This window comes from Ictidomys tridecemlineatus, unplaced genomic scaffold (genome assembly GCF_052094955.1).
Source record: "Ictidomys tridecemlineatus isolate mIctTri1 unplaced genomic scaffold, mIctTri1.hap1 Scaffold_54, whole genome shotgun sequence".
NCBI classification, from domain to species: Eukaryota; Metazoa; Chordata; class Mammalia; order Rodentia; family Sciuridae; genus Ictidomys; species Ictidomys tridecemlineatus.
In genome coordinates this window covers 625,060-638,645 of record NW_027523576.1, presented here as the reverse complement: position 1 = coordinate 638,645, position 13,586 = coordinate 625,060, and the positions used below count along the sequence as shown (strand labels likewise).

At 33.3% G+C, this 13,586-nt stretch overlaps 1 protein-coding gene across 11 annotated transcripts in view; it reads left to right on the top strand.

Moving 5' to 3' along the window:
- LOC144373968 (uncharacterized) overlaps positions 1-13,586 on the top strand; it is a 172,525-nt gene that overhangs the window by 149,382 nt on the left and 9,557 nt on the right. The window lies entirely within an intron of this gene.

Here is a 13,586-nt window from a genome sequence, read left to right as displayed (position 1 = left end):
TCGATGAATATAAAGGGGTTACTGATTCTAAAAAGTTTCACTTAGATGGACATAACTACTTCAATCTTGGAAAACAAAATAACATAACTACATTTTATGACTACAAAAGGGATGAAGAATGATGTTAAATGAAACTCTCCATGGGATCTCATAAAATGAATTAAGTAGCAATTTTAGACTAAATTGTAATCAAGGAACCAAATATTTACGTAATTTATTAACTATGTAGAAACTAAAATTTTTAAAAAGTCGTGGCACATTATTGACAGAGTTCTTACAACATCCTAATGGAAAAAGACATAAAAAACTTTTTTCTATATATTTTCAATAAAAATACCTTTCAACTGCTTAAAGCAGCTTTTAAAAATATCACAATGTTTTATTTAAATATAAGAAAGAGTTTTGTTTACTTAATCATATTATACCTGTTACACTCAAATTTTTAAAATGTGACATATGCAACATAATAAATTGCATATAGAAATATTAAAAGGTTGTTGGAAACATTGGCTGTTTACCAAAGCACATAGTTAGGCTTTATGTTTAAAATGACATTCAAATAGCCTAAATCATTAATGGAAAATCAAGCCAAGTTACTACAATAATGTCCTTTGTTAGAATTTGAGACGCTTTTTTATTCTTATTGTCAGATTTCTGAGTGAAATAATTGTTGTTGGGAATAAATGGAAATATTTAATTTCAAATAGTATCATCTGTGAGTCAATTACTTAGAGTGTTATGGGCAGATGGTTTAATCAGAGAATTGAAGCAAGATGAGTCTTTCTAGCTCTTTATCACTAACAATACATGGCTTTACAGATCTAAAAAGATTCCCTGAATTTTGACTTATGAACCAAAAATTATATCTGCTGAAATTTATATTTGGAAAAGCCCAGATTGTGTGTGCTACTGATGGTGTATATACCTCTCTTCAGGTTTTATTTCAATCATATCTATGTTAAAACAGGTTAAAGTTTTAACATAGATTATTTTCAGAATCTAAAATATTCCTCTAGTCTTGAGCAAAACTCATTTATCCAAAGTTATTCTAAATAATGATTCCAGAATAGATATTTTCTCATTCAATGTTAATCATGAATGTTATAGAAGTACATTTATTTTAAGTTATTGGGAGAAATAACATTAAGATATTGGTAAAAAAAACTCCATCTCATATTCACATTTTTAAGTGAAATATATGAATCTTCAAATAAAGACCTCTAAGTAAGAGATTAGTAAGAATACTATTCTACTCACTAGAAAAATAAATCTATGCAACAACTGAAATTATTTGAAAATTCCACTATCAATTGTTTGACACTAGAAATAAGCAATTAAGACATACTTACTGACCTAAAAATATTCTTGAAAATAATGGCAATTGATTCATCAATTGATAATTCCAAATATGCATTTTCTATTTTTTAAATACATTCCATTCTTTTCATCAGGATGTTGTTTTTGTAACATGAATTAAATCCATGACATCTGCATGACTGTGATCATGCTAATCTAGCATTTGTATACTAAGATTCATGAACTCAGGTCAAAAAACATAATATAATATGAAGGCAAACTAAGAATAGTGTTTAGGTTATTTTTCTACCAAATGGTAAAAAAATATTTTTACCTGGTCCCTATGTAAGAAAAATGTCTTATAGAATAAAAAATTGCTTATAAAAGAAAATATAAATATCAAAACAAAGTTAAAATTTAGAAATAAAGTTTTAAAAACAACAGAGATTTGGATATTTAAGAAAACTTGAAAAAGTTTTAGTTTATAAAATGAATTTTATTTAGAGCAAATTGAACATAAAGAATGCAATGTTCCTAAATTTTTTTCTTTCCCATCTCTGGCCTTTCTGCTGGTAATGTTAAATTTCATCTCAGATACATGCTCCAGAAAACAACAGTGATTAAGAAGTCAACCCCAACTTTTTGTTATCCTAAATCCTCATCTTTGGGGTTTATGGAAAACAGCATATCTCAAAGAACCATCCTTTTGCAGGTGAATCTCTGTCCAGCCTGTTTTATGATTCTTGTTAAGATTTGCAGATGGCTCCCTTGTTCACCTGTGACAAAGTCAGCCATGTAACTTCACCTCTTTTGTCCGAACCTGCCAACAAATCTAGACTGACCTTCTGCATCCCATTCATTGTCTCATGAATACCGAGTTTAGAATTGTTCCCTAGGAAACCAGCTAGATGCAAGGATAAATATTTCCATTTTAGCCGTCTTTCCTGATTTAAAAAAAAAATCCAGTTGTCATCTCTCTACTTTAACTTGTCAACCTCTTTTTGCTGAAACAATGATTTTTTTTTATTTCCCCATCTCAATAACTAAAATAAAATTAATCTCCATACTTTTGGGGGTTTTGTATTTTATGCTGCTTTCCATTCTTCTCTTATTCATTGTTTTCACTTCTCTTCTTCTTGTCTTTAATTTTTTAGATTATAAGAACCACAGGGTTTCTCAGATTTTATCCATGGAGAGACCTGAATCAGATCAGACACTTACCTTGCCTCACTAAGCCAGAAAGAATGATGAGTAGCAGATGAGCACATATCTACCAAAATGAGACAGGAGATCAAATGTTTACTAAAATAATAATAATAATGCTTTTCAGCTGAATAGCATTAGATTTTGATGGACCTTTATTTTATTCATTTATTTATATGCAGTGCTGAGAATCAAACCCAGTGCCTCCACATGCTAGACAAGTGCTCTACCACTGATCCACAGAATAACGTTGTAAGGGCCACACAGCACACAGTTTTTATCAGAGAATTTTTTGTCATCATTACAAAGGCTTGAATTTCAAATTTTCATTAATAAGCTCCTCAGAATAATTGAGGTCAAAACTAGTCAGAGCCAACTTAAAAAAAGTAAATGTATGAACGCACATTGTGCATTGCGTTTGAATTTTAATTCGTTTCCATTTTATGCAATATATACAATTTCTTTCTGTCTTATTCACTCTCTTTCTCACTCTTTCTGGCTCTCACTCTCCACTGCCTCACACACTCTCTTTCTCTAACTCACACATAACACAAAAGAATCGTATGTAAAATATATAACTCCTTTATAAGCTGTTTTCCCATGGTGAGTGGTAATTCAATCTATTAAAATGTCTGAAATGCTTTCAGTATTAATGCAGTTTCTCCAGCTTGAGAATGATTCTTTCATATTCCTTTAATTTGTAGCAGTGACTTATATAAAGAAATGCTGATTTCAAAGAGTTCTTGGAATTCTTGGCTTCTATAAACATAGCTCACCCTATGCTACAGCTCTATAGCATTTTTTAACCTCTAAAGTATTTACAGGTGGGCATATCTCAAAAGATTTTATGTGGATTGGAAGCAGAAAGGCACAAACATTCCTGTCTCTCTCCTGTTCTGAAGGAATCCTCTCCCTCTCCTTGGGCAGGCACATTACTCTAAGTGATAGGGTTCATGGCACCACACAGCATGCTTTTTTGGATCAACACCAGCTCTTCAATCCCAACATCTCTCAGAGTGTATTTTGATGAATAAATTACCAAACTAATGAGACACACTAAGAGGTTAAGGATTGATGAAGTACTTAATCTTTTTAATGAAGGACACAGCATGAAACACATTCCTCCAAATAGATAAAATAAACAATTGCCTAAAACCTAATTAGAATAAAAATATGGAGAAAGGTGCACAGTCTTAGAATTTGTGCACCAGACAATAACAGCATATTCTGCAACAATGGAAAAGCTTCCTGTCTAGTGCCCTTATTTATATTTGAATGAGGTGAGTCGCAGGAGTTCACCAGGAGAGAATAATGGTATTTTAATATGGAATTTTAATATAGCTTCTTGCCTTTTGGGTCCATGAAAATTGCTTCAAATTTAGCTTTTGAGCTTTTTTAAAACTTGCTCAGCCTTGAAGAGACTTAGCAAATATTTTGGAAATCAGTATATACACTTTTTGAGGCATTATGAAATGTATTTAGCTTTTTAGATGGAAACTTTTCATATAATTTATGTCAATAAAATTTTAAAATTTTTATTGATTTTGAAAATTAAAAATAAGTTGTATATCTTTAATGAAAGGTATAGTGAAAACTGCTACTGGTGAATTGATTTTTATGACAAATCTATATTTAAAAATAGGATGTTAACAATAGGAATTAGGTAGCACAGTGAACCAAGTAATACACCTGAAGTAAAATAAAAAAAAATATGACAAAATGAATAGGCATTTTAGAGAGCTGAATCTATAAGAGTCTAACATTTGACTTGGTGATGTACATATTTACTGGATGCTTCCTTTCAAAGTTGTTAGAGTGTAACACACTAATTTCTGGGTATCATTATTGCTGATTAATTATATCATAATAGTGCTACACAGTATGCATTTGGAGTAATGTCCTTTTAGTCTCTAATTTTTCGTATTGTCTTTTGAGTTGAATATTTGGAATGTATTACTAAGCGTATCTACTTCAGATATCACTATGGTATTTAATAAAGCACAATTGCATAATCCAATTTTCCTTTTCTCAAACTCTGAGATCTGTTGTGAATCCTTTTTAACAAAGGGCTGTGTCCAAACGGGGATATCTGCACACTAGGTTTTACTCTTTCCTGATAAAGAACATGTGAGATATACCATCCTCTTTTCTTTCCTTACATTTCAACTGTATAACATTTCCTTTTCAATTATTTTACTACCTGCATGTACTTTGGGCAAAAGAGAAACTTGGGCCCAATTTATTCTTCTGAATCTCAACCTCACGGTAACTTTTTAAGCCAAAGTAAGTGTGCATTAAGTGTTTGTGATCTAAATGAATTCAATGTCAACCTTTTCATTTTCTAAATCAGACAATAATTAGAATATTTTTTCATTTGATCTATAAAAAAAAACCTTTAACTTGAACTTTTGACTTGATGACATTAAAAAATCTATAGTTTTCCAAAATACAGATATACTTTTTGTTCTGTGTAATATAAGAACCCGTGTTTTTTCCTTTTGAGTAAATAGATATTTTAAAAATATTTCAAACAATAGCTAAAACTACGGTGTTTTTCTAAAGCCATGAACTTTTTCTTTGCCAATAGGGGAAAAAAAATCTAACAGAAAGAGGTAATTCTACTTTAATCTCTAAATCAATACATAATCATAGCGTGAAATTACTGAATTCCAATGGATTGATAGCTACTACTCCGTAGTGCATCAATGACTGCCAAGCTTTCCTGTGGAAACAACGAAGGAATAGGCCAGTGGGCTAGAAAAATGTTTTAAAAAGAGAGAAGAAGAAAAAAAAGGCAATCAACCAGCTAAGTAATTCCACTGCATGAGAGAAAATGATGAGATATATTAAATTCAATCTTCGGGCATCATATTGCCAACTCTCAGAAAGTCAATATAACAAAGTAAACATTTTCTAATTTTTTTTGTGTGTATTTTTGTGTAGTTCAGTCCAGAAAATAAATTGGAGCAGAAAATAAAAGGAGTTATTTTTCTGTTTCCTCTAGTCATAGATGGTTATAAATTGGCCCTTGAGACAGACAGACATTTCCAATCATAGAATCAGATCTAAGTGACTCAGTGATTTTTTTCCTCCAAGAAGAATTTTTATTTGATTTTCCAGCCCAGTTTTTTTCCTTCTATGTGTATCAGACTGTTTAAATGTAGTGTCTTCCAAGCACACTACATTTAAATTCCTATTTCTAAAGAGTCATGTCAACAACCTACTTGAGCATTCATTAATTATTTGCATTTGTAAAATTCTTTGTGTTAAAAAAGCACTTAAGAAAATCTTTTGCAGATACAGCCTTTTTTTTTTGTTCCCATAAAACAGTGATATAGTCCTAGCAAAGGATACCATGTGCCAATCTCTTCTTTTAGCTTGGGAAGTGGTTAGTTAAAATTATCTAGGAAATACAATAGGGATTTGTTTCCCCATCTGGTCTTCCTTCGAATGGAAGCCATATTTGAGCTGTGCAGCAAAGCAGAGGGAGAAGCAGAGAAATTAGAGAAGCCAGCAAACAGATGGCTTAATTGTGTAGTCCACTCTATCTGTCACCCAGCCATGTGCTATTTTGGCAATCCAGGAAATGTTCTTTCCAGGAACAGCAGGAGTGACTATCAAGGACAGCAAGTATGTTTTTATAGTAATACCATTGGCCAGTATCACTGAATACCATAATACAGACAAACCAGTAGCTAACAGCACGGATAGTGGTATTAACTACTTAACATCACAGGTATAATAATATTGTGTTGTTAATGCCATCTCTAGTGATATAGTTGCCTTCCTTTCTCACTGTATCCTAAGAAAGTAGGACATCACAATAATCCTTGAGTGACTTTATAATCATTTTTAAACTCTAAGACCAACTTGTGAGGTTGTGGAGTGTTATTAAAACATTTACACATACAATAAATATTATTGGTTTTTTGTTTGTTTGTTTAAAAGTGTTTGGCAATGTTTATTTTTTTCCCTTGTATGATGAAAATTTATAATACCATATTTGGTCATATTTTAATAATATTAAAAATATTTGTGGTATACTCCCCAGCTCTTACAGAATATTGGATGATAATCAGGTTGAAATGAAAGCTGTATGATTTTCAGTAATCAGATTAATAATAAGTAAAACCAAATGAATGTATTTAAAAAAGAGGAATATTATATCACTCGATAATCTATATTTAAAAGATTTGTAGTGTGTGCATGAAGAGATAAAGAAGTAAAAAGAAGGAGGGAGGCAATATATTATGGATAGTACTTTTACATTTCAGCTTTGAAAAATAATTTACAGCTTTGTAAAATACTTAATTTTACTCATTTATTTAGAAAAGTATATATATATATATAATATATATGTATATATATTATATATATATATATATATATATTGTCTATGGATATTCATACATGATTAATATAAGAACCAGTCAAGTTCTGAAAGAAAGAAAAAAAGAAAAATATCTGTATTTGGTATAAAATGATCTATTAACTGTCATGTCTCTTTATTTGGCAAACATTTGCATTTATTTCCTTAGAAATATAAAGAACTTCATGTCTAGATGTTCACATAACCATCATGCAAAGGAGGACTATTATAATTAAAAACACAACTAATACATAGTAAATACCATAAAAGTAGGAGGAACATTTGGATTATTAATCCTTTTTAAATTTTGAAAATCATTTTCCAAATTTCTTTTTTTTCCAAGAAATGAACAATATATTTTTTAAAGTTGACTTAACCTTTTGTGTCTGCAGATTCCCCAAATGTGGATTCAACCAACTACAACTGGAAAATATTAGGAAAAAAAATTATATCTGTATTGAATATGGGCAGAGTTTATTCCTTGTCACTATTCCCTAAACAAGACAATATAGTAACCATTTATAAAGCATTTACATTATATTACATGTTGTAAGTTATATACAGATGATTTAAATATATAGGAGAATATTCCTAGTTTACATGAAAATATTACATCATTTTATTTTAGTTTTTAAATTTTTTATTTGTTCTAATTAGTGATACAGGATTGCAGAATACACTCTGATACATCATACACAAATGGAGCACAACTTCTTCTTCCAAATTCCTATTTCTAAAGAGTCATGTCAACAACCTACTTGAGCATTCATTAATTATTTGTATTTGTAAAATTCTTTGTGTTAAAAAAGCACTTAAGAAAAGCTTTTGCAGATACACCTTTTTTTGTTCCCATAAAACAGTGAACAATCCAAAAACCTATCACTATTTTATTGAGAGAGAGAGAGCAGGGAATGGTTAATGAATTTAATATTCCACACAGAAACTTAGGAGGTAGGTTGAGGGTAACTACATGGAAGCCATCCTCAAGTCCACTGTATGTTAAACACCTTTACATAATTATGACCCAGATTCCTGAATTCTCTAACTAAAAGCTCTAACTTCCCTTCATTCTCCCAGTCACATTGAGCCTCTGTTCACAATCTTGGATTAGCTTTCTCAGCAGCAGGCCCTGATGCAAGAATTTAGGTACAAGTGATTTGTTAAGGAAGATCCCCAGGAGAAAGCCAACAATTGATTTTCCTAGAGTCCATACCCAGCTGGAGCCCTCAGGGAGCTCCTCAGGAGATGCCTTTGTCCAGACTGGAGGCCAGGGAAACTGCCTCTTCACTCCTCAGTCACTGCTGGGTTCCTAGCTAGGCAGCCATGGTCAGTTCATCCATTCTTATGTCTTTCCCTCAGGACAAAGTGCCTGAGAGTGGCAGGAACAAGAAGTATGCTGTAAAGTGCTCTGAGGGACAGACATGGTTGCCCTGAGACTAGCCAAGGGGTCTGAGGGTACTACGAATGTCTGCTACAGCCCCATTTTGCCTAAGCACAGAGGGTCCAGGTCTCCCTGAGTTACTTCTGTGAAATCCCAGCAAGGGTCTATCTCCTAGCAGTAGCTTGTTACCTGTTCCTTCCTTCTGACTTTTGAGAGACAGTCTGCCCCTGGGCCCTTGGATCATTTGGAGACTGCTTCTCAGAGTGGTCAGCTATAAACCTAAGACTGGTCCCAGGCTTTTCTTTCTCTTTAATCACAATTAATACTGAAGGCAAAGCTGTGAATGGAGTGGACCTAATTCTGCCTTGATAACACAACTGACTTACAAGGCAGAAAAGGAGAACTGAAAGAGCTCCTAAGTGCTCTTGGTTCTGTTATTCCTTAGAGTGAAAATCTCTTTGGCTGTTTCTCTGTTCTGCCCCCCCACACACACACACATTCTTGAGATCTAACCTGCTCCCTGGCCTAAATAAATAAGAACACTCCTCTTAACTGGTGCATTAATAAACCCTATTTAAGGGACTATAAGAATATTTTTAAAGGGACATTATAATTCTCCAGGGAAAGGAAAGACCACCATAGTGTCTTACATACAAAAAAGAAATCTTGACAGTCTCCAATTTCATTTATGTACCTGTAGTTGATCCATCTCTTCATACTGTCTGAATAGATCTGAAAATAGGACCTTGTTTGACATACATACAACTAATTATTCACACAAAAGATGCAGGGCAGATATTAGACAGATCCTAGAAAACAGAAACTATTGTTGCTGCTGCTTCTTTTTTTAAATTCAGCATTGTTTTTTTCCTAGTCTACTATATATCATTCAATGCACTTACCACTTGTACATTATTTTTGAAAAGCTTTAGCAAGTTTATGTAATTTTCATCTATCACATAGTTACTATACGGCATTAAACCACAGACTGCTTTCTGAATTATACTACAAATATGATTTTTCATACAGTTTTAGTTTTATAAACAAAATATAGCATTTTTTTCAGGGTTTAGGAAACCATTTGCCACATTGTGTGGCCTCTCAGTGTGTTCAGAAAATGCTGCTGTGTTTGGATATTGTTCCTCATTATAAATCCTTCCTTTTTAAGGCAGTAAGGAGAACTTGCTTTAGAGTCTACCTGAGTGTTCAGACACAAGAGTGCATGCCAAGTCCTAGAGCTCAGCTGTGAGAATTTATTAAGAAGGGAGCAATGTACGGAGGAAGGCATGGAACCTGTTCATGAGAGAGAGCATGGTGGGATTGTGGCTGACTTGTGTGGGTGATATTAGTAAAGATTCTGGCATTTGATTCTAAGCACTGATTGTATAAGCAGTAGACTCATCTCCAACTTGCTAACATGAGGATAAAATTCACACTGATCTGTTTCGGTGACTAAAAGATTAAATGAGATATTTCATTTATCATACTTAAGTGTTCTTAGCACAGAAGTAGTTCTCAGTAGAATTTATGAGACAGAAGAATGAGAGGAGAAGGAGGAGAATGAGAAGAGGGAGGAGTAGGAGCAGAGTAGATAAGGGTGATTATGATATTGTTTCTTTAAGATGCTTTAATGATCCCCCAGACATTTCATGATAGAGGTCAAACTCCAAAGCCCATGCCACAGTGGCCTACATAAATTTCACCTCTTCTCTTGACAAAACTTTTCTTTTTCCACATGGGAGACAGATAGATTCATACATAAGTTACATTCACCTACTTCCAGTTTGTGAATATATGACATTTGCAGAAGTTTCAGTGCCTTTACTCAGGGTATGCCTCATTTATCTAGATTGCCCTTTTCATGGCAATTTAAGTCACTTGTTCTTGAAATGGAAACATCTCTGAGAAGATTTTGATGATGTAATTTGAATTGGTGCTTGTCTCTCTTCTTTTAGGGTGATATGAATTTCTCAATCTCTGTGTTTAAAATCATTTGGACTTAAGGATTTGTCACTAACCCTTTTGAGAGTATGAAATGGATCTTATTGAAATGGCACCCCTCTGCCTTTATTCTCAGAAAGCCTCCATGAATTAAAAGAATTTTGTTGGAAACATTTGGTAGGATAAATAGGAGACTCTGAATCAAAAAAAAAAAATCTACTGGTGAGAACATGTATTCTACCCAAGCCCTACAAGAACGATCTATTATTCATTTTTAAATGTGTGCAAATCTTTCCCTATTAAATACCATAGCAGAACTTATTCATTAACCTGTTCCCATGAGGCCACTGCAATTCCCCCTCCCTTACCAAATTTTCTTTATCCATGATGTCTGCTTTATCCCCCATGAATCTGCAATCCATTCCAACCTAGAATCACTACCACCTCCACTATACCTCCAGACACTTTTTAAACAAGGTCACCAATAATCTTTATGTCAGGAAATATAATGAGCCTGTTATGGTTTAGATGTTGTGTCCCTCAAAAGCTCACATGTTACACAATGCAAGAGGATTTAGAGGAGAAATGATTGGATAATAGCTTTAGTCTAATCAGTGAATTAAGCCCTGATGGGATTGCCTGAGTGGTAAGTGGAGGCAGGTGGGGTGTGCCTGGAAGAATTGGTTCATTGGGGGCGTGGCTATGGCGCATATATTTTGTATCTGGAGAGTGGACTCTCTCTCTCTGTCTACTTCCTGATCATGACTTGAGCTGGTTCCTTCTGCCACATACTTCCTCTGAGATGTTCTGCCTCACCTCAAGCCCTGAGGAATGGAGCCGGACCTCTATGGATGAAGACCTCTGAAAATGTGAGCCCCTAAATAAACTTCTAGAGTTGTTCTGGTTGGCTTCTTTCATCACAGCAGTGAAAAAGCTGACTAAAACAGAACAGCTTTGTTTCTTTACTTGCTAGATATTCTACCTACTTCAAAAAAGTTTGAAACAACTTTTTTTTAAGACTTTAGAGACCATTTTCACATTGTGTGGCCCCCATGCTCTCCTGCTGTTCCCATCTCCTAATTTTAACCTTCTTCTCAGTCTCCTTTCCAGGCTCAATTTCTTCTATTGTCTTTAAATCTTAAATTTTTTCATGGCACCATTTAAGATCTGTATCTCTTCTTTCTGGATAGCCAGAATGATGTTTTCAACACTAAGTGCATCGATTTCTCTAATAAGAAGCCATATATTAGTGGTTGTCACTGGTAAAATATCAAAAAAAAAATATTCCAAAAGCACACCATGTGTAAATACTATATAAATATTATATAAACTCTGTATAATACTATAAAAATGCCAGAGACCAGACACATGCAAGAGGCCAAATGTCCTGATTTCCTAGAGAGAATTAGAATCTACCATTTGTTTAGGAAACAAAAGTGTAGAAATACTAAATATGTGAGCCTAAGACATAGAACATATATCTGATACCTAAAACACAGCCTGTAACCTATAAGTATTCAAGAAATGCTTTCTGGGTGACCAAATTAATACATTTAACCTTTAATTATATATATTTTTTTCTTTTTCTTTATTTGGTGAAAAAAATATACATTAAGAATGGGCAGGCTGGGGTTGTGGCTCAGTGGTAGAGTGCTTGCCTAGCACATGTGAGGCACAGGGTTGAATTCTAAGCACCACCTAAAAATTAACACATAAAATAAAGGCATTCTGTCCATTTATTAGAAAGAAAAAAAAAAAAGAATTGGCTAGCTGGAGCAGTTTGTATGATCAAATGATTATTTGGTAACATCCAAAGCATTCATAATCAGGAGGCAGTTGAATATATGCCTTCTCTCAATCAGACTTGATCAGGGATTGACCTTGACCATATCAGTTTCACAGAGCTTCTTCCCAGCACGGTTGATCTGGTCTTTTCCAGTCTTCACAAGGAACATCAGTTTGCCACTGTTTTCTGTATTTCTCATGACAGGGTCAGTAGTCAGGGAACACTTGATAAAGGTACGGTGGTCAAGTCTGTTTCTCCTAATGGTATTTCTCATTTTAATTATGGCCTCTGGAGACACAATGTCTTAGACTACCAGAAAGTGGGTGAAATATATGGACTTACTCTCCCCCTGCTTCCGGGGCTGTATATGCTTTTTAGCACAGCTGCCTTCTTGGTCTTCAAAACATTTGCTTTCGTTTTTGCTTTGGGAGAGGCAAGAGTTTCCTTCTTCCCTTTCAGCACCATCTTGCTTCTGGTGATGACTTTGAAAAGTTCAGTATTATTCATTTTGTTCATGATGACAGAGGGTATTCCTCAATGAAATGTTTGGGTATGTTTACTGGATGAATTAATGTTCACTGTGAAAAAATTAATGAACGAGTAAATTTAAAAACTAGCTGTTGTATTCTGAATATTAAATTACATTATGGTGGGGCAAAAATATTACTAGACAGAGGAAATATATATCCTTCAAATTGTTCAAGATTTCTAGTTAAAAAAGAGGATAGTGAAAATAAGTTCATGTTTGCATCTCAAAACCTCACATGTTATAATAAGATTACACAAATTAATATTGGTATATCTGTTAAGAGGTTGGAAAACAAATAATATGTAAGAGTCCCAGAGAGATAGTGTATCCTCTTAAGAAGGTCCATTGTATTATGTAGTGGTGAAACTTGAGACTCATGTGACATTTTCAAGATACCAGTTTGGTTCTTCTACTGTTAAAATTTTGCCAATAAAACCTTTACCAATCTCTTGAACAATAGAAAAGATAGCGCATTTAGGAACTGAAGAGTTAATGACATTATCCAAGTATCCTAAGTGATCAGTTCAAATCATCCCTAGAAGTACATTTCTTGCGTCATCAAATGGACTTCATATTCTAAAGAAGAGTTTTAGAAATATGACTCCTGATCATCAAGGCTGATTAGTGTAAGAAAGTTAACATAAACTTATATTACAGGAGACTCATATATAAAACATACTAATTAGTAGTCTTACATTGGAGATTAATCACTTTCCTAACTATAAACTTTTCCTTTACTACACAGACCTTCTCATTGTTACAGAATGGGAAAACTTGAAACTGCAACTATAGAGTAATTTGTTATGGCTGAAATCAGAACAAGGGAAGTAGAAATCAGAACAAGGGAAGTAGAAGGTTTAGGAATATTCTTTTTATATCTTTTATGAATTAACCAGTAGCATAACAGTAGCATATATATATATATAAAAACAGTATATATATATATATGTATATATGTATATATATAACAGTAGCATATATATATATATATATATATATATATATATATATTTCAGTTTCACAGATGTTCAAAATAGGAATGAGCTTAAATTATATGCACTGGTTATAGCCTTGTAATTGA